At 36.2% G+C, this 18,820-nt stretch overlaps 1 long non-coding RNA gene across 1 annotated transcript in view; it reads left to right on the forward strand.

The window, feature by feature from the left end:
* Nucleotides 1-18,272, forward strand: part of LOC131801880 (uncharacterized) — a 71,662-nt gene extending 53,390 nt beyond the window's left edge. The window contains exon 3 of the long non-coding RNA XR_009341947.1: nt 18,148-18,272. This is a non-coding gene — a long non-coding RNA (uncharacterized LOC131801880). The remainder of the gene's footprint in view (nt 1-18,147) is intronic.
* Nucleotides 18,273-18,820: the final 548 nt, after the last annotated feature.

Below are 18,820 nucleotides of genomic sequence, written 5' to 3' on the forward strand. Positions count from 1 at the left end.
ACCCCACACAGATATCAGATGCAATTCAGAAATACAACTGCCAAGTTTTATCAAGATCAGTTCAGATTTGGATAAAGCTCCCATACAGAGTGAGATAAAAGAAATTATTGAGTGAAAGCAAAGAATGTTGGAAATAGCATCAAATTTTAGAATAAGTTTACATTTGTTCGATTTAGATTTGTTGGCACAAATTATAGCCTTCAAACGGCCAATGAAACTGTCACACGCTGCCCGAATGTTGCTCTGCGGTATTTTGGCCCATTCCCGGCGAAGCGCTTGCTTGATGTGATCGACACTTTGGTATGTTTTTGTGGCAACCATGCTTTCCAAAACGCTCCAGGCACAATAGTCCTAACGATTGGTACCTGGAGATTTTTGGTGACCTTTTTGCGCTGGAAATGAAGGAGGAACCTCATTTTTTAACCATTCTTGGATGGCGCGTGCTGAGTGCGATGGTGCTGAGTCCTGTTGGAATATAAAAGTCTGCGGCCAAAATGTTTGCGTGTCCAAGGCTTTAAAGCATACTCCAGAATATTTTCACGATAATATTCGCCATTTATTCTGATGCAACAGTCAATTAATACGAGCGGAGAGCGACCATCGGCATTTATGGCGGCCCACACCATCACCATGTCCGGCGCTTGAGCTCTGGTGGACAACCGAAGGTGCACATTTTCAGCTGAGCTGTTTGGCAAGTAAACACGATCATTTTGTTTGTTTACAAACTGATGGACAACGAATGTTTTCTCATCGGAGCGGAGAAAACCAAATTCGGCAGTTCACCACTTTCGGCCAAGCGCAGTAAGTTCTTGCACTTTTGGAATTTCAATGGCCTTACCCCGAGCTCATTTTTCAATATTTGCCGAATGGAACATTGTAATATGTTCAGTTCACGAGTCATTTTTCGGCTTCTTTGCTTTCTCAACCATTTCTGAAGTCGGGCTACGCTACCCGTATCACGGTAACGAGTGATGGCACGAGACACAAAAGATTTATTCACATTTAAATGCTGGAGTGCTCTACCGCTAGTCACTTGTGGTTTTCCAGCCAAATATAAAGAAATCACACAACTCGCTTGAATTCCATCACGAATAACTTTTTTTCTGGAAAATTCTCACCAAAATGCTTTTGTACGCTTGTGAACAATGTAATAAGTTGTCACTGGAATAGTTTTAAAAGCTGTCGGACGAGTGGCTTAAGAATGGCAGCAGTCTGAAATTGGTTGCAGTATTTCCAGCTCACCCTGTACTCCTATCTCTTTTGCAGAAATGCCGATGTTTAATCTCTATTCAAAATAAGAGTTTCGAAGCCATTTTTCACGAGAAAGATATTTGCAATGTCCCCCAGTGTACGACCTCATGCATGACAATACAAATGTTGGTCATATTCGTGCGGTGGATTTACTCCACATGTCTGTTGCGTTTAACTACGCTGTCAGCTTGACTAACTGACTGAGTTTTTGGCTATTACATCAACATCCGCCGCCAACAACTGGAACACCAAGTGCCGACCAGGCAACCGAAATGACTTTTTCGTTGGTGGAACAATTTTCGGAGACTAAACCGTGTGGCATGCAGTTGTTGTCGTCATCATAGTCGTCGTGTCACCATCACCACCACCGTCATCATCATCATCATCATCATTGGAAATAAAAGTTGGTCGAAATAAAAACGACAAGTTAAAACAAAAATGAACTGCCCCGCCACCAAGGGTTGGCTCATTTTCATGACATTCTCACACATTCGCGACATTTAGCAGCCGAGCCAGTCAGTCATCCGCCAGCCAACTAGCCGAACTGGCATTTAACGGTGGTAGGTGGAAGTGTCATCAACTGTTATTATTCCAGCGAAACGATGATAATAATGAAGCTAACCGTCATCATCATCGCCAAAATCTTCGCCGCTGTTGATGATGAGGATGCGAATGATGGAGGCGATGACTTTAACCACAATATAGCAAAACTTTTTGATTACTTTGTGTTAAGTACAGCTGTGGGCCAGGCGCAATTTTTACTCTTTATTTTTTGTTGTCTTTTATTTTTTGTACTGTTTTTTTTCTATGGCACACCGAACCACTGACGAAAGATATTTGACTTTAAGCAAAGTAATTGCCTTTTTGACGGGCCTTCGAAAGACACTTGATGAGGCAGACAGCAGAGGGGGAGAGAGAGGGAGTGAGTCACGATGATAGTCGGAAGTAGTTCTTATTACATACTTGACTGGTGTAGCTCTCTAATGTATGTTTAATGTAATTAAAACAAGAGGTAAAGAAAAACACCCAACAAAAAAGTCTAGCAACGTTGTGGTGATTTTTAGACAGTTGTTGGATTGCAGCTGTCGTGTTGTGGCAGTGTTGTTGTAATATAAGGTTATGCCGATTATGGTGAGATTAAAACCGAATTATCAATTATAGCGCATAAATTTTAAAAGCATAATTTAGGGTCGATATTGATAAGAGGGCCATAAGGTTTCAGTTCACAATTGAGTAAAAACATCCCTATAGTAATATTTATATCAAACTTAGGTCAGGGGTGAAAACTTAAAGTACCGTCTGGGCCTACTGCTACTTTCCCCGCGAAGGATGATCATTTTCTTAAAAATTCATTCATCCAAAAATTTTTAAAAATAACATAAAACAAGTAAGCAAAGGCTACAGTCGAGCGGGGCCGACCGTTGAATACCCTACAACACTACAATAAACGATACAGTTTATATAGCCGAGATACTCGAAAGAATTCTACAAGATATTGTGACAAATAATAAAAGAAAACCATCAGGTTTCGTTCTCTAATTTTCGAATAATAGCAAATTAAACTAATTAGCTCATTTCCAATTTATTGGTAGATGTTGCACGTAAATGGTCTTCCTAGATCTGGAACCAATATTTCCCAAAGACCCATAATCTCTCAGAAGTGGCAAAAGATTAACATTTATTATTGGTTTTTGACTGAAACGCATATATATGAGATACAGCCATTTGACTATATTCCTCAACGAAATCAGCGTTAACGAAATAGTCAGAAGTGCGTCTTTCCTGTATTTGTGAATTCTCCAAAAAGTCACTGGAATGGACATTTTCGTATTTTGTCTACAAAAGTTGGCAAACTCCTTTACACATTGAATATTTTTGGATGGCCATCCAAAACTGCTTGGCTTTTGCAATGTCCGGTAACCCCCATTCAAATGTGCGTGAGGATCGGACGATAATTAAGACCTGCTGACAATTTTGCAGTTTTTTGGTCCATTTCAACCCCTAAATATATGGCGATCATCTCCAAAAAGAGTAGGCTTCTATTCTGACCCTCATCTTATCCCCATGCAAAATTTCGTAGGGATCGGGCCATAAATGCGATCTGTATATTATATCCTGATATCCTAACTACTTAGTTTTGTTAGCTGTAGAAATATTACCAAATGTTTAATTCAAAATGAAAATATGCCAAAAATATGACAAAATTGAAAAAAATATGAGAAAATTTACAAAATCAATATTTTCATCTTTAGAGATATATTTTTATGTGATTTTTTAGGCGTTTTTTCTTTTCTGCCAAGAGGCCATTCTGAATTAATGGGAACTGTCGAAATCAGTTCAGCCGTTCTCGACATAAAATAGATCTTCCAAGCATATCTTCTTTGATAGACATATATATCGCACATATTTTGCTATATATTCGATTTGTTGGATCTTAACATCAATGTAAAGATCAGAAGTAACCTTGTCATGGCTTTGTGATTTCGCCGGGATTTAAAATATTAGCGGTTTAATGAAAAATTTTGAATTTTTTCGACAAAAAAGATATGGTCTATTTTACCCGCTAAATATTATCTGATGACCACCCAAATTGTTAGGCTTCTTACCCGCCCTAAACTCTAGCTACATGCGAAATTTCGCGTCGATTGGTCTATAATTGCGACCTGTATAGCTACTGCAAAATCCGAAATTTTTTCAGTATTTGGTCCATTTCAACCCCTAAACATTTGGCGATCATCTCCAAAACAAATAGGGTTCTATTCTGACCTTAACCCCACCTACATTTTAAATTTCGTGAAGATCGGGCCATAATTGCGACGTGTAGAGTGATTACAAATTAACATGGACAGACGGACAGACGGACAGACGGACAGACGGACGGACGGACATACATAGCTAGATCGACTCAGCTCGACGAGCTAGGAAGATCCATATATACTTTCCTATATGGGAAACCAATATTTCGAGGTGTTACATAAATTCTGGCCCAATCAAACTTATAATACCCCCAACACATAGTGTTGTAGGGTATAAAAACAAGACTATGGCTCCGAGGGTCTTTCAAAAAATATTTTTAAAAAAACACGCTTATGGCTCCGATGGTCTTTCAAAAAATATGCTTAAAAAATCCACGATTATAACTCTGATGGACCTTCAAAAAAAATATTTGAAAAAAAAAATTTCAAAATTTCAAAATTTTCTAAAAATAAAAAAAATATTTTTAAAAAATCCACGCTTATAATTCTGATAGTCTTTGGGACGATTATTGATCCATTATTCGTCTAAACCAAAATACCTTCAAGTTTCAATAACAGTTGGGCCTATTTTTATAGAACTCTCAATTGCAATTTATGTGGAGCCGCTGTCTCGTCTCCTTTTGATTTTTTTTATTGTTCGAAGTATGTACCTAATTTAACAAAAAAAAAACATATTCGCTATTGTTCTCTCCTTGGTAATCTGCATTGTGAAACGTCTCATTTCACCTTAGTTCTGTTTAAGCTCGCATCGCATGACAATGCAAATCATGTCGGGTCGGTTATTTCTTTGTTAGTATTTATGATATACATGTTGAATTTTAATTAAATTTATGTGATTTGTTACGCGAAAGTGCTGTTTTAAAATTAAATTCGGTTTTGTGTTTCTATTTTCCTTTAAATATCCATTTAATTTGTGAATTTATATTTCATTGTAGAAGGAAGAAGCAAATTAAAACGACGCGTCGGGTAAAAACGTGTGTTGTTGTTAGTTATTATTGTTGAGAGTGTGTGCAAATGAGTGAGTGAATAGCAAGACAAATGAAATTAATTACTCTTTGGTAAATTTACTCTTTAATTTCGAGAGAGAGAGAGAGAGAAGAGAATCATGAGATGGATGCATCGATGTTATCTTATTGAAGAGTGTGTGTTTAATAAGTGTTTTGTTTAATCTCTTCAAATACGTAATATGAAGTCTTGGTGAGTTTGTTTTTATTTAAGCTTTTTTTTATTAAATAATAAATGTTTTTATCAACTAATAGCATAGACAAATAAAGGTATAGGCTAAAAAGTTGTTATCTTTGAAAAAAAGTGCTTCAATAGATGTCGTTCATGCTGTGAGAGAGCATAAGTCTATCCACTCAATTCCCTCAAAATACAAAATATTGAATATTTTTATTATTTATTATTATTTATTAATTGAAAACGAAACAGTGACTTTGTTGACATTGACATCGCCTTACTATGTCGTAAAAATATAAAAATATAGAACTTAAATAGCAGAGTGACTTCACTAGCCCTGAGTGACTTTATTGTCCTAAGATCAACCATAGTGACATATGCCGGAAGAGGTAAATTTTAAAACTTTTTAGTCCATACCTTTATTTGTCTATGCTCATAGTTTTGAGTATATTATAGTATCTATCTGGCTGTCATTATACCCTACAGCACTATGTGTAATTATGTAACTCCACGAAATATTGGTTTCCCACATAGGAAAGTATATATGGATCTTCCTATCTCGTCGAGCTGAGTCGATCTAGCTATGTATGTCCGTTCGTCCGACTGTCCATGTTAATTTGTAATCACTCTACAGGTAGCAATTATGACCCGATCTTCACGAAATTTAGAATGGAGGTGGGGATATGGTCAGAATATAACCCTATTTCTTTTGGAGATGATCGCATAATATTTAGGGGTTGAAATGGACCAAAAACTGAAAATTTTCCTGATTTTGCAGTTGCTCTACATGTCACAATTATTGACCAATCGAAACTAAAGTTAGCATGGGGCTAGAGCTTTGGGCTGGGCAGAATCCTTCCAAATTTGATGGTCATCGGGTAATATTTAGAGGTTGAAATAGACCATAGCATTTGTGATAAATAAAAGTCAAATTTTCCATTAAACCGCGAATATTTTTAATCCCGGCGAAATCACAAATAGACGAACAGGTTAATTCTGACCGCTACGTAAATGCCGATAGTAAATATATCGGTTATATATAGCGAAATATATACAATGTGTATATACAAAGGAAGGGGATGTTGGTTAGAATGCTTATAGCTCCAGAATGGCTGGAACGATTTTGACAAATTTTGTCAATTCAGAATGCCCTCTTGACATAAAAGTATAAAATCTAAAAAAATCACAGAAAAATATGCCTATAATGATGTTAATATAGATTTTGTAGTATTATGTGACATTTTTTTTTATTTTTCATATTTTTTATCGCATGCGATTTTTTCAATTTGACTTTTAATATTTTGTAATATTTTTTCACCTAACAACTCAGGTTGGGGATATTATATAAGTGTTGCAAATATCGTCCGATCCTCACGAAAATTTTCACAAGGGTAGGGTTGGGCTCAGAAGGGCTAGGCCTATTGTTTTCAATGACGTCCGCAATATATTAGGGGTTGAAATGGACCAACAACTAAAAATTTTCCTGATTTTGCAGCCGTTATAATGGTCACAAATAGAAACCAAAGGACTCGAAATCTCGCATAAAGTTAGAGTTTAGGACAGCGGGTACAATGGACCACTAATTTTGTGTGAAATATACAAAAGGCGAACTTCTGGCTTTTTTATGCTGATTTCGTTGACGGATATAGCCAAATATCGTAGACAAGCAAATCATATAGATGAGTCTAAATTTGGAGTTACAGAGGGGCTTCTTGCTTTTGGAGATGATTGCAAAATATTTAGGGGTTCAAATTAACCAAAAACAGAAATGTTTTTCCGATCACACAATTGAAGCCAGTCGACACGCCTGAGAAGAGAGTTAAGGACAGGGAAGAATTCTAGCATTTTGGATGTCCATTGGATTATATTTAGCTGTAAATGGACCACAACAACTAACAGCCCGACGGAGTGCATAAATGTTAGGCAAATGTCCCTAGTCAAAATCCTAATTTCAAAAGCGAAATCTAACATATTGTAGTGTTGTAGGGTATAACATAGTCGGACCCGTACGACTTTTTCCTTTGCTTACTTGTTTTTTAATTCAAAGATGGACAAGATATTGAAAGAGACATTTTGAAGAGCAGAACATAATTCAAACTATCTCGAAAATTAGCTTAAATAAACAAGCATTAAAATGTATCCGTATTTGCCAATTTATCGATTTTTCAATCGCAACAAATAGTAAGAGACATGCAAAGTGAAATAAACAAATAAGTTTTATCGATTAAAATCACAAGAATATGATCTTCGCCTAAATAAGGCTATCCTCAATAATTAGAATACAAAATAATATGAACCCACTTATGTACATAAGGACCTTATATCGCGTCTGGCTGATTTTGGGTGTTTAAAGGCCCTAAACGCATTCTTCACAGAGGCTAATGTCTAAATTTATAGCACCAATTTTGCACAATTTAGGGCGTGGGTAAATCCACCTTTTTATACCCCCACCATACTATGGAGGGTATATTCATTTTGTCATTCCGTTTGTAACTCATCGAAATAATGATCTTAGACCCAACAAAGTACATATATTCTTGATTAGCGTAAAATTCTAAGACGATTTAGCCATGTCCGTCTGTGTGTCTGTCTGCCTGACTGTTTGTCTGACTGTCTGTTGTAATCACGATATCTTTCGAAGGAATTGAGATAGAAGGCTAACCTTTTGCACACATGTTTTTTTTCTCAGTAGGCAGGTTAAGTTCGTAAATGGGCCATGTAAGTCCACGTTTTCATATAGCCCCCATATAAAGGTACCTCCCGATATTCGGTATTTTGATAATTTTAGCAACATTATTCACCGGAATTGTTTTAAATTTAATATTTGAAGTTCCAAAAGGATAGTACAGCCTAAGACAGAAAATTGTCTGTACAGGTCCACGTCTTCGTATAGCTCCCATATAACTGTACCTTCCTATATTCGGCATTTTGATGATTTTAGCGACATTATTCACTGGAATTGTTTCAAATTTGATATTTGAAGTTGCAAAAGGATAGTACAGCTTAAGACAGAAAAATTACTGTGCAGGTCCACGTCTTCGTATAGCCCCCCCTATAACGGTACCTCCCTATATTCGGTATTTTGATGATTTTAGCAACATTATTTACCGGAATTGTTTCAAATTTGGCATTTGAAGTTCGAAATGGATACTACAGCCTGAGACAGAAAATTGTCTGTGCAAGTTCACGTCTTCGTATAGCCCCCATATAACGGTACCTCCCTATATTCGGTATTTTGATGATTTTAGCGACATTATTCACCGGAATTGTTTCAAATTTGGTGTTTGAAGTTCCAAAAGGATAGTACAGCCTAAGACAGAAAAATTACTGTGCAGATTCACGTCTTCGTATAGCCCCCATATAACGGTACCTCCCGATATTCGGTATTTTGATGATTTTAGCGACATTATTCACCGGAATTGTTTCAAATTAGGTATTTGAAGTTCGTAATGGGTACTACAGCTTAAGACAGAAAATTGTCTGTACAGGTCCACGTCTTCGTATAGCCCCCTATAACGGTACCTCCCTATATTCGGTATTTTGATGATTTTAGCGACATTATTCACCGGAATTGTTTCAAATTTGATATTTGAAGTTCCAAAAGGATAGTACAGCCTACGACAGAACAATTACTGTGCAGGCCCACGTCTTCGTATAGCCCCCATATAACGGTACCTCCCTATATTCTGTATCTTGATGATTTTAGCAACATTATTTACCGGAATTGTTTCAAATTTGGCATTTGAAGTTCGAAATGGATACTACAGCCTGAGACAGAAAATTGTCTGTGCAGGTCCACGTCTTCGTATAGCCCCCTATAACGGTACCCACCTATATTCTGTATTTTGATGATTTTAGCAACATTATTTACCGGAATTGTTTCAAATTTGGCATTTGAAGTTCGAAATGGATACTACAGCCTGAGACAGAAAATTGTCTGTGCAAGTCTTCGTATAGGCCTGATATATCAGTACCTCCTTATATGTTGACGATTTTAGGGACAATACTCACCGAAATTGTTTGATATGTCGTATTTGAAGTTCGTCATGGAAGCTACAGCCTGTGACAGAAAATGTCTATGCTGGTCCAGGTCTTCGTATAGCTTCAATATAACGGTGCCTCCCTATGTACGGTATTTTGATGATTTTGGCTACATTATTCACCGTTTATTTCAAGTTTCGAATTTGAATATGGTAATGGCTTGTGACAAACAATGCCTATGTAGGTGCACGTCGTACAGGCCCATTTTTAAAATGTTAACAGAATTTTTGGCGAATTTTATTTTTTTCGAAAATTTTCAAATTCTTTTTAAATGTTGGAGGGTATTCGGCCGGGCCGAACTTACTGCTCTTTTACTTGTTGTTATATTGAAGATATCCAAACGTATTTTCTAAATAATGCCTAAAATCAGTCAGAGGTAGGCATTTGTACCATGATTCTGGGAAATTATTTATTTCTTAGGAGATGGATCCGAAAACCCGAATATTTGAACGGAAAATTCGGGTCCAACACCCGGGTTAGATTTACTTTGATTCCATGTACTGAACAGAATTGGGCTGTCCGGGTTCAAAGACCCATAAATAACTTACCTGTTAATGAACGTGTCAATGAGATATTCCAAGGAAAAACTTCCGAAAAATTGTCCACATATTACGCACCTAAAGAATTTCTTTTGGCGCTATATGTACAGAAAACCACATATCTGGCGCTACCACATAATTGGCTATCTATTTAAAATTTTACCAAAATATTAAATCTTTCTAACAACCCTATTATCTGGGAATCCTTACAGCCTACAATAACTCATGCCACTGGCAGAGTTTATGTTTTTAGTCTTCGTTGAATTGCATCACTGGAAATCTTCTAAAAACCATTTATCTTTCTTCGGAGGCTACTTTTGCAAAAAACGTCAAAATGTATGGAAATTTATTTTGCTTATTTGATAATTAATTCATGTTCTTTTACAACAAACTCGGCAAAATTCTCCATGCAAGCCGGAACAGAAGTCTAGCAAAGAAAATTTGCAGCCGCCTTTTGACTTTGAGTCAGCAAAAAATTAAGTTTCGTATTGCCAACAAAGTGGTTTTCTACAACACTTTTAGTTTTAAGTTTTGCCAACAAAGTGGGAGAGAACTTATTCCATTCTTAACCGCCACCCAACGCTACCAACAAAATCGGGGGGTTTTCTAATTTAACTCCGGCTAAGATAGGGTTTTTTTGTTTTTTTCCTTTTTGTTGGTCGGTCAAGTTTTCACACTTGATTGGTCTGTTCGTTAAACCAAAATTATGTATTTGTAGGTCTAAGAAAATTTACATTGCATATTTTTCATGTTTTAACATATCATCCTGCTCCGGCTTCGTCTATGCCCAGTTGCAGGCTCGCTCCAGCAAAAGTTATGCTGCTGTTCATTTCGCAAAAATAGCAACTTCATATAACCAATTTTGGTATTTGTGTAGAAAATGTTGTGGAAAATCCGTAGGTTTTGGTTGGTTAGACAAAAAAGGAAGAAAAAAAACCGAGAAAGAGTTTAGAAATTGGATACTGCCAAACATAGAAAAGGAACTCAAGTCACTCACACACACACACCCACATACATACATATACACATTGTATGTTACAAGTTGCCAATATTTTGTAGGCCAGGAAAAAAGTTAAGCAACAAAAAAAAAAAAGAACGACCACTTCGACACCAATGAGCTACACTCCTGCTGCCCGGTCCTGCTCAAAAACAGCAAAACTTTATGTTATATTCCGGTTTAGTGGTTTTTGCGGTTACAAACGAGAAAACTCATTAAAGTTTCTTCATTTAAGGCATAGCTTACCACACCGCTCGCGTTCAGGAAGAGGTCAGCCAGCCAGTGCTGGACCATGGTCCCATCCAATAACACGGGATGAACATCGTTTCTGAAAGTAAAAAACATAAAAATAACATGTAACAAACCAATCGAATTACTTTCAACAAATGGACGCAGGGAAAAAAAACAAAAAATGAATATTCAAATACCCTATTTGAAAAACTTAACTAATAACTTAAATGGTTTGAACGAGTAGAGGATATTGAAATTTATTATCCGTATGAGTATGGATTTTAATTAAATACTTTAAGCTATGGGATATGGGTTATTAACTATTTGTATTTACAAGGGGTTTGTTCAAAAAGTATTAAGAGTGGGGTATTCAAGCAAGTCAGAGAGAAGGGGGATGAGTTGTAAAATAATTTGCGAAAGTGAAAGGTCTACGTGAGTTTAAGTTACTAACCGTTGCTTCGTGAGTCAAACTTCTGAGTTATAGCCTTGTCAGTTGTTGCCTTCACATTTTAGTTACAATCTTTCTTAATTTTCACAATTTACCTGACAACATCATTTCGTAATACACATCAATTTTTTTATACCCTCCACCATAGCAAGGAGGGTATATTAGGTTTGTCATTCCGTTTGTAACACCTCGAAATATACATTTTAGACCCCACAAATTATATATATTCTTGATCAGCATAAAATGCTTTGTCGATTTAGGGAAGTACGTCCGTCTGTCCATCTATGGAAATCACTCTAGCTTCCGAACGAAATGAAGAAGGTTGACAAAATTTTACCCAAATGTATATTTTGTATGCAGAACTTTTGATATTGAAAATGGGCCTTGTATGTCCACGTTTTGATATAGCCCCCATACAATGGTACCTCAATATTTCCGGTATTTTGATGATTTTAACCGGAATTGTTTCAAATTTGGTACTTGAAGTTCGTAATGGATGCTACAGCCTAGGACAGAATATTGTCCCTGCAGGTCCACGTCTTCGTATAGTCCCCATATAACGGTAACCCCCGATATTCGGTATTTTGATGTCTTAAGCGACATTATTCACTGGATTTTTATACCATCCACCTTGGAAAGAAGGGTATATTAGCTTTGTCATTCCGTTTGTAACATCCTTAAATATTCGTCGTCGACCCCATAAAGTATATATATATATTCATAATCAGCATAAAATTCTAATTCGATTTAACGATGTCCGTCTGTCTGTCTGTCCGTCTGTCTGTCTGTTGAAATCACGATACAGCCCACATTACATCACATCACAATTTAGCAGAGCAATTTTTATTGTGCCTAGGATGGTAAGTATTGAAAATAAGATATATCGGTCCACGTTCTGGTAGGGTCCCCATATAACGGTACCTCCCGATATTGGGTATTTTGATGATTTATGCGACATTTTTTCACGGATTTATCTGAAAATTTGTATTTGTAGGTCATAACGAGTTCCTGTACATGTGGCGAAACATTGTATGTATAGGCCCACGTTTTGGTATAGCCCCCATATAGCGGTACATCCCATTATTCAGTATTTTGATGGTTTTTACCACATTTTTTCACTGATTTGTCTTGAAAATGGTATTTGTGGGGAAGAATGGGTCCTAGTTCGTGTGGCAAAACATTGTATGTATAGGTCCACGTTTTGGTATAGTCCCCATATAACGCTACCTCCCAATATTCGGTATTTTGATGATTTTTGATACATTTCTTCACGGATATGTCTGAAAATTGGTATTTGTAGGTCATAATGGGTTCTAGCTCCTTTGGCGAAACATTGCATGTGTAGGTCCACGATTTGGTATAGCCCGCATATAACGGTAACTCCCGATATTCGGCATTTTAATGGTTTTTGCCACATTTCTTCTTATGTTTCCTTTACCCTAAGGTGGAGGGTATTAAAAGTTTGGCCCGGCCGAACTTAATGTTTTTTTTACTGGTTTTTTTTTCTAGTTTCGTATTTGAATATTGAAATGACTTATAACAAAAGTTGTCTATGCAGGTTCACGTCGTCGTTTAGACCCTAATGTGACGGCTATTTTTCCGTATTTTTAAGATATTTACAGAATTTTAAACGTATTTTATTTTTTTGAAAATTGCCAAATTCGTTCCAAATGGTGGAGTGTCTTCAAAGATCGGCTCGGCCGAACTTTCCTTTTTTTTTTGAAAATATGTAGGAAAATATATTTGTATATGTAGGTATATACATCAATATTTCTAACGGTTCGACTACTCGAATGATACTTAATATTGTTGAATGAAAATACAGAAACCAGTAAGGAGGGTCCTAAAATCTGGCGGAGCCGGATATTCGGTTGAATATGAAAAAATCTATCAAAATTGAGCTGATGTTACATATATGGTAGACAATAAAAAATAGGATGAAGATGTAAATCGAACCTATTCAAAATCTGAATGGTTCTCAATACTTGCTTCTAAACTGAATTCGGTCAGTTGTGTCAAAATTCATTTAGATCATTTGAATTGATACTGGGCATGGGAGCTATATCTTAATTTGAACCGATTCGTCCTTGGTCTAGATAAATCATCGTTAACAAAACTACATGAACGGACGAACTGACATGCATAAATCGACACAAAAAGTGATTCTATGAAAATCCTCAAAGGTAACTCCTCTCCATGTTACAAACCAATGCACAAGGACATAATACCCTTACGACTTTTTTATCATGCACAAATAAAATTCTCAAAATCCCTACTCATTTCTTGAAGTATTGGCCATCCTTGAAAATAATGCATTTTTACATTCACTAAATAAATTGTCTTTTTGTCTTCATTTTTAAAAATTTTTTCAATACCCATTCAATATTTCACCTTTAAATACTCATTAGTATATGAAAACAATTTGTAATAAAAATATTTATTATATCCACAAAAAGATAAAATGGCTTTAACGAATTTACAATAAATGAGTTTTAATCAATAACTGACTGACACAGAAAAATGTGTGCACACATGTGTGTGTGTGTGTTTGTGAGTGAGGGTGCGTGCGTGGCACTGGAAAAGGTAGACATTTAATTTACCGTGAATGTCAATACCGAGGAAAAAAATTAAAATTGTTCATTTGTGTCAATAACATAATTTCAAAAAGTGGAAAAAGCAATATGAACACAAACTTGGTAATGTATGGAGAACGAATTACAGTGGGTCTGTGGACAGAATTTCCATTTTGCAATTTGTTAAGTAAAACCAGTAAAGAAAGACTTAAAGTCGGGCGGGGCCGACTTTATGATACCCTACACCACTTTGCTAATTAAGTAGAGCTCCACATAACAATTAAAAGTTTTTATGGGAGAATTCAATCATACACGCTATGATTATGATTATAATTTAAAGTTCAAAGGACTAAATATGCCGAAGCATTTGTATTTTTTAAATTCGGAATTGTATTGCCCATTTGGTGCACAATTAATTTGAAATCGGATAAAGATATATATGGGAGCTATATCCAAATCTGAACCGACCTCTATAAAATTTGGCAAAGACATTTCTGAGCTGTATTTGATATATTTCCCTGAATATCGTTGTTACGGAGTGCATATTACGGTTGTGGGTAACAAATATACCAAATCGGATGAATAATATATATGGAAGCTATAGCTATATCTGAACCGATCTTCACAAAATTTGACATACTAGCTTCTAGACTCAATTCGGTCGTAAGTGCCAAATTCCATCCCATTTGGACAAATATTAGACGTTTGGTGCACAATAAAAGGTAAATCGAACGAAGTTATGTATGGGAGCTATATCCAAATCTGAACCGATCTCGAAAAATAATCTCTCGATAATCTCCAAATATTGTTGTCACAGAGTGCATATTACGGTTGTGGAGGACAAAAATAACAAATCGGGTGAACAATATATATGGGAGCTATAGCTATATCTGAACGGATTTCGATAAAATTTGGCATACTTATTGTCAGGCCTAATTTGGGTGTATATGCAAAATTCTATACAATTCGGGCTGATATTACACGTTTGGTGCACAATAAAAGGCAAATCGGACGAAGATATATATGGGAGCTATATCTAAATTTTGACCGATTATCTCCAATTTCAATAGGGTTCGTCCTTGGGCCAAGCAAAAGATCTTTGCAAAATTTCATCTGGATCGGGCAATAAATGCGACCTGTACTTTGTTTACAAAAATACATGACGGACATGCATAAATCGACTCAGAATGTGATTCTATGCAGATCATCCAAAGGAACTATGGGTCTATCTCGTTTCCTTTTGCCTGTTACAAACAAATGCCCAAAGACATAATACCCTGACTACCTTGTGGTGTAGGGTATAAAAAGATATAAAATTTCTTTATATTTGGCTGGAAAACCACAAGTGGCTATCGCTGGAGTGTTCTCCAGCATTTAAATGTGAATAAATCTTTTGTGTCTCGTACCCGACGTCAAGCAAGTGGACAGAAGAAAACAGCAACATCATCAGAAATGGTTCGAAAAGAAAAGAAGCGACTTGGTCGAAACCCGCGTCGCAGTGGCCGAAAAATGGCTCGAGAGCTGAACTTATCGCAATATTCCATCCGGCAAATATTGAAAAATTAGCTCGGGGTAAAGCCATGAAATTCCAAGAGGTGCAAGAACTTACACTGCAACAGAAAGAAAGTAGACTCAAAAGAGCTGAAGAGTTTTTTTGGTTTGGCCGAAAGTGGTGAACTGCCGAATTTGGATTTCTCCGCTCCGATGAGAAAACATTCGTTGTGCAGCAGTTTGTAAACAAACAAAATAATCGTGTTTACTTGCCAAAGAGGTCAGCTGAAAATGTGCACCTTCGGATGACCACCAAAACTCAATCGCCGGCCATGGTGAAGGTTTGGGCCGCCATAACAGCCGATGATCGCTCTCCGCTTGTATTAATCGACCGTGGTATCAGAATAAATGCCGAACATTATAGCGAAACTAGCGAAAATTGTGACTCTTTGTGGGTGATGTACCAGAAGGGGTTCGCAGATATATATCAACTTCATAATAGATCTTGTGTTATCTAAAAATTTTTTATGTGTGAAATTTGAAGAGATTTGGATGCTTATTTTGCTTTATTTTAGCCTTTTGTATTTCAAAATCTTGAACACTAAGTATGGGGGAGGTATCAGAAGAAATGGTTTATAAAAGTATTGGAATGTGTGTAATTATTCAAAATGTTGACCCTTTTTTGGGGAGGTACTTGATGGAGTAGACCGATATTGTCCATTTTCGTACTTGACCTAGAACTGATGCCAATATAAGGATTTGCAAAGTTTGAGCAAAATCGGATTATTCCTTCTCTTTATGTGCAGAAAAAAAATATTTTTTTTTTGTTTTTGAAAATTTCGACCTTTTGTGGGGGAGTTACCCGAAGAAGTGGACCGATACATTCCATTTTCACACCAGACCTCTGGCTAATAAAATTATTGGGATGTGTGAAATTTAAAGACAATCGGACTCTTACATCACATTTTATAGGAGTTGTAATTATTCAAAATTTTGACCCTTTGTAGGGGAGGTACTTGATGGAGTGGACCGATATTGTCCATTTTCGCAGCTGACCTGGCACTGATGAAAATATTGAAATATCGGATTATCCTTTCTCTTTTTGTGCAATAAATTATTTTCTTTGAAAATTTTGACATTTTGTGTGGGAGGTACCAGAAGGAATGGACCGATATTGCCCATCTCCGAACTCGATCTAAGTTTGACAAAAATATTATGATGTACCAAGTTTGGTTCAAATCGGATACTCCCTTCGAGAGTTATCGTGCGCACCAGCCAGCCAGACGGACGGACGGACATCGGTAGATCGACTCCAAATGTTCTGAAACGGATTTGGTTCAAAGAGACCTAGGGTCTAAAACCATTATTTCAACTAGGCACGTTTTGACCGTACCAAATGATATAGTCCCTCTGTAGCCATATGGCTGAGGGTATAAAAATACCAAAGTTTCGATCACCTCAAGCCAGCGCTTCGCCGGGAATGGGCCAAAATACCGCAGAGTAACATTCGGATAGCGTGTGATGGTTTCATTGGCCGTTTGAGGCCATCATTCGTGCCAAAGATGATCAATTCGAGCAAATCTAATCGTATCCTAAAATTTAATGCTATTTCCGACATTTTTTGCTTTCATTCAATGAAATAAAAAAATGTAAAAATTATGGCGTTTGACTTTATTGCAGTTTTTTTATCTCACCCTGTATGTGTGGTAACTCACGCACATTTTAACATTTGCTAAAAATTATCACACATCACATATAATGTGAAGGAAGTAGCCAATACGGTCTAAAGCTGGCACGTCGCAATATTTATATCATATTTATTTAGGTCCGATACGAAATGGACAATATTAGCCCATTCCTTCGGAACCTATGCCATGGAGATTCAACCATTTGAATAATCATAAGAAGTCAAAATGTACATCTGTCGGGAAAACCGACTAACACTTTTTAACATTTTTAATTGTTTACATTATTCGTTCTTTAAGTCTTCGTGTTTTTATGATGGAATATTTAATTTTCTCATTTTTTTGCGAAAACGTTCCACTGTACCTTTGCTACAACAACAAAACTCTAATACCTTTCTTAATAGAATGTAAACACTACCGAGACGCAAATGGAAAAGAGCCATCCTCCCTTACGCACACACATATTCATGCGTGTCTAATCAGTTGACTCCAAAGGAATGTGTGATGTTAAATCAATCAATCAAAAATGAGACTGCCGTTCGGCACGCAAATCAATTCGAAATGAAAACAATATTGCTTCCATTGCCAACTCGAATGACAACAATCTTGGCAGTATTTGCCAAAAATAAATTCAATGGTTTAAAAAACGAGGAACGAAGCCATGCAGAAATTTGAATAGATAAAAATCGAACAGGAAAGGGAAGTGACGGGAGCAGAAAGAAGACATTCAAAATTCGTAGAAAAATGGAAAATAAAAGGAAATCGAGCAAAAGACTGATAAGTGTTACAGTCAAATTTCTATTTTCAGCCGATATTTACATACATACATATGTATTTATGAATGCGTTCCTTTGTGTGTGTGTGTGTGTTTTTGCCATGTACATGGAGACACTTGTAAATGACAAAAGTAATGCCAATGACAACAAAAGAAATATTTTTTTTTTTCTTCATTGCAGGAATTGTGCCGGGGAAATGCAAAAAAATCCACCACCATCATGCGACACAAAGTGGATGACTTTATTTAAAGTTGCAAATGACAGGGAATAATTTAACGTTTATGGATGCGTAAATAGCGACATATGTGAGTAAACCGTATCACTAAAATTGAAACATTTTAAAACTGAATATCTGCTTCTTTAATATGCCATAAGCGACACCATAATCGAGAAGAATATTTAAATAGGTTTGCTTGTTTGTGACACAGTTAATATCTTAATAACTGCGTTATTTTAACCATAACTCCTCTATTATTGAGTTTTTCGCATTTTTACGGTGTTTTAAATCGTTTTTTAATGTTGAATAATTTATTTTCTTATTTTGGCCATAACTCCTTTATTATTGAGTTTTTTCGCATTTTTAGGGTGTTTTAAATCGTTTTTTAATTTTGAATAATTTTCTTATTTTGGCCATAACTCCTTTATTATTGAGCTTTTCTCATTTTAAGGGTGTTTTAAATCGTCGAACTTTTTACATTCTTATTTTGGCCATAACTCCTTTATTATTGAGTTATTCGCATTTTTGCGGAGTTTTAAATCGTCGTTTTTTAATGTTGAATAGTTTATTTTCTTATTTTGGCCACAACTCCTTTATTTTTGAGATCTTCGCATTTTTAGGGTGTTTTAAATAGTT

This window comes from Musca domestica, unplaced genomic scaffold (genome assembly GCF_030504385.1).
Source record: "Musca domestica strain aabys unplaced genomic scaffold, Musca_domestica.polishedcontigs.V.1.1 18, whole genome shotgun sequence".
NCBI classification, from domain to species: Eukaryota; Metazoa; Arthropoda; class Insecta; order Diptera; family Muscidae; genus Musca; species Musca domestica.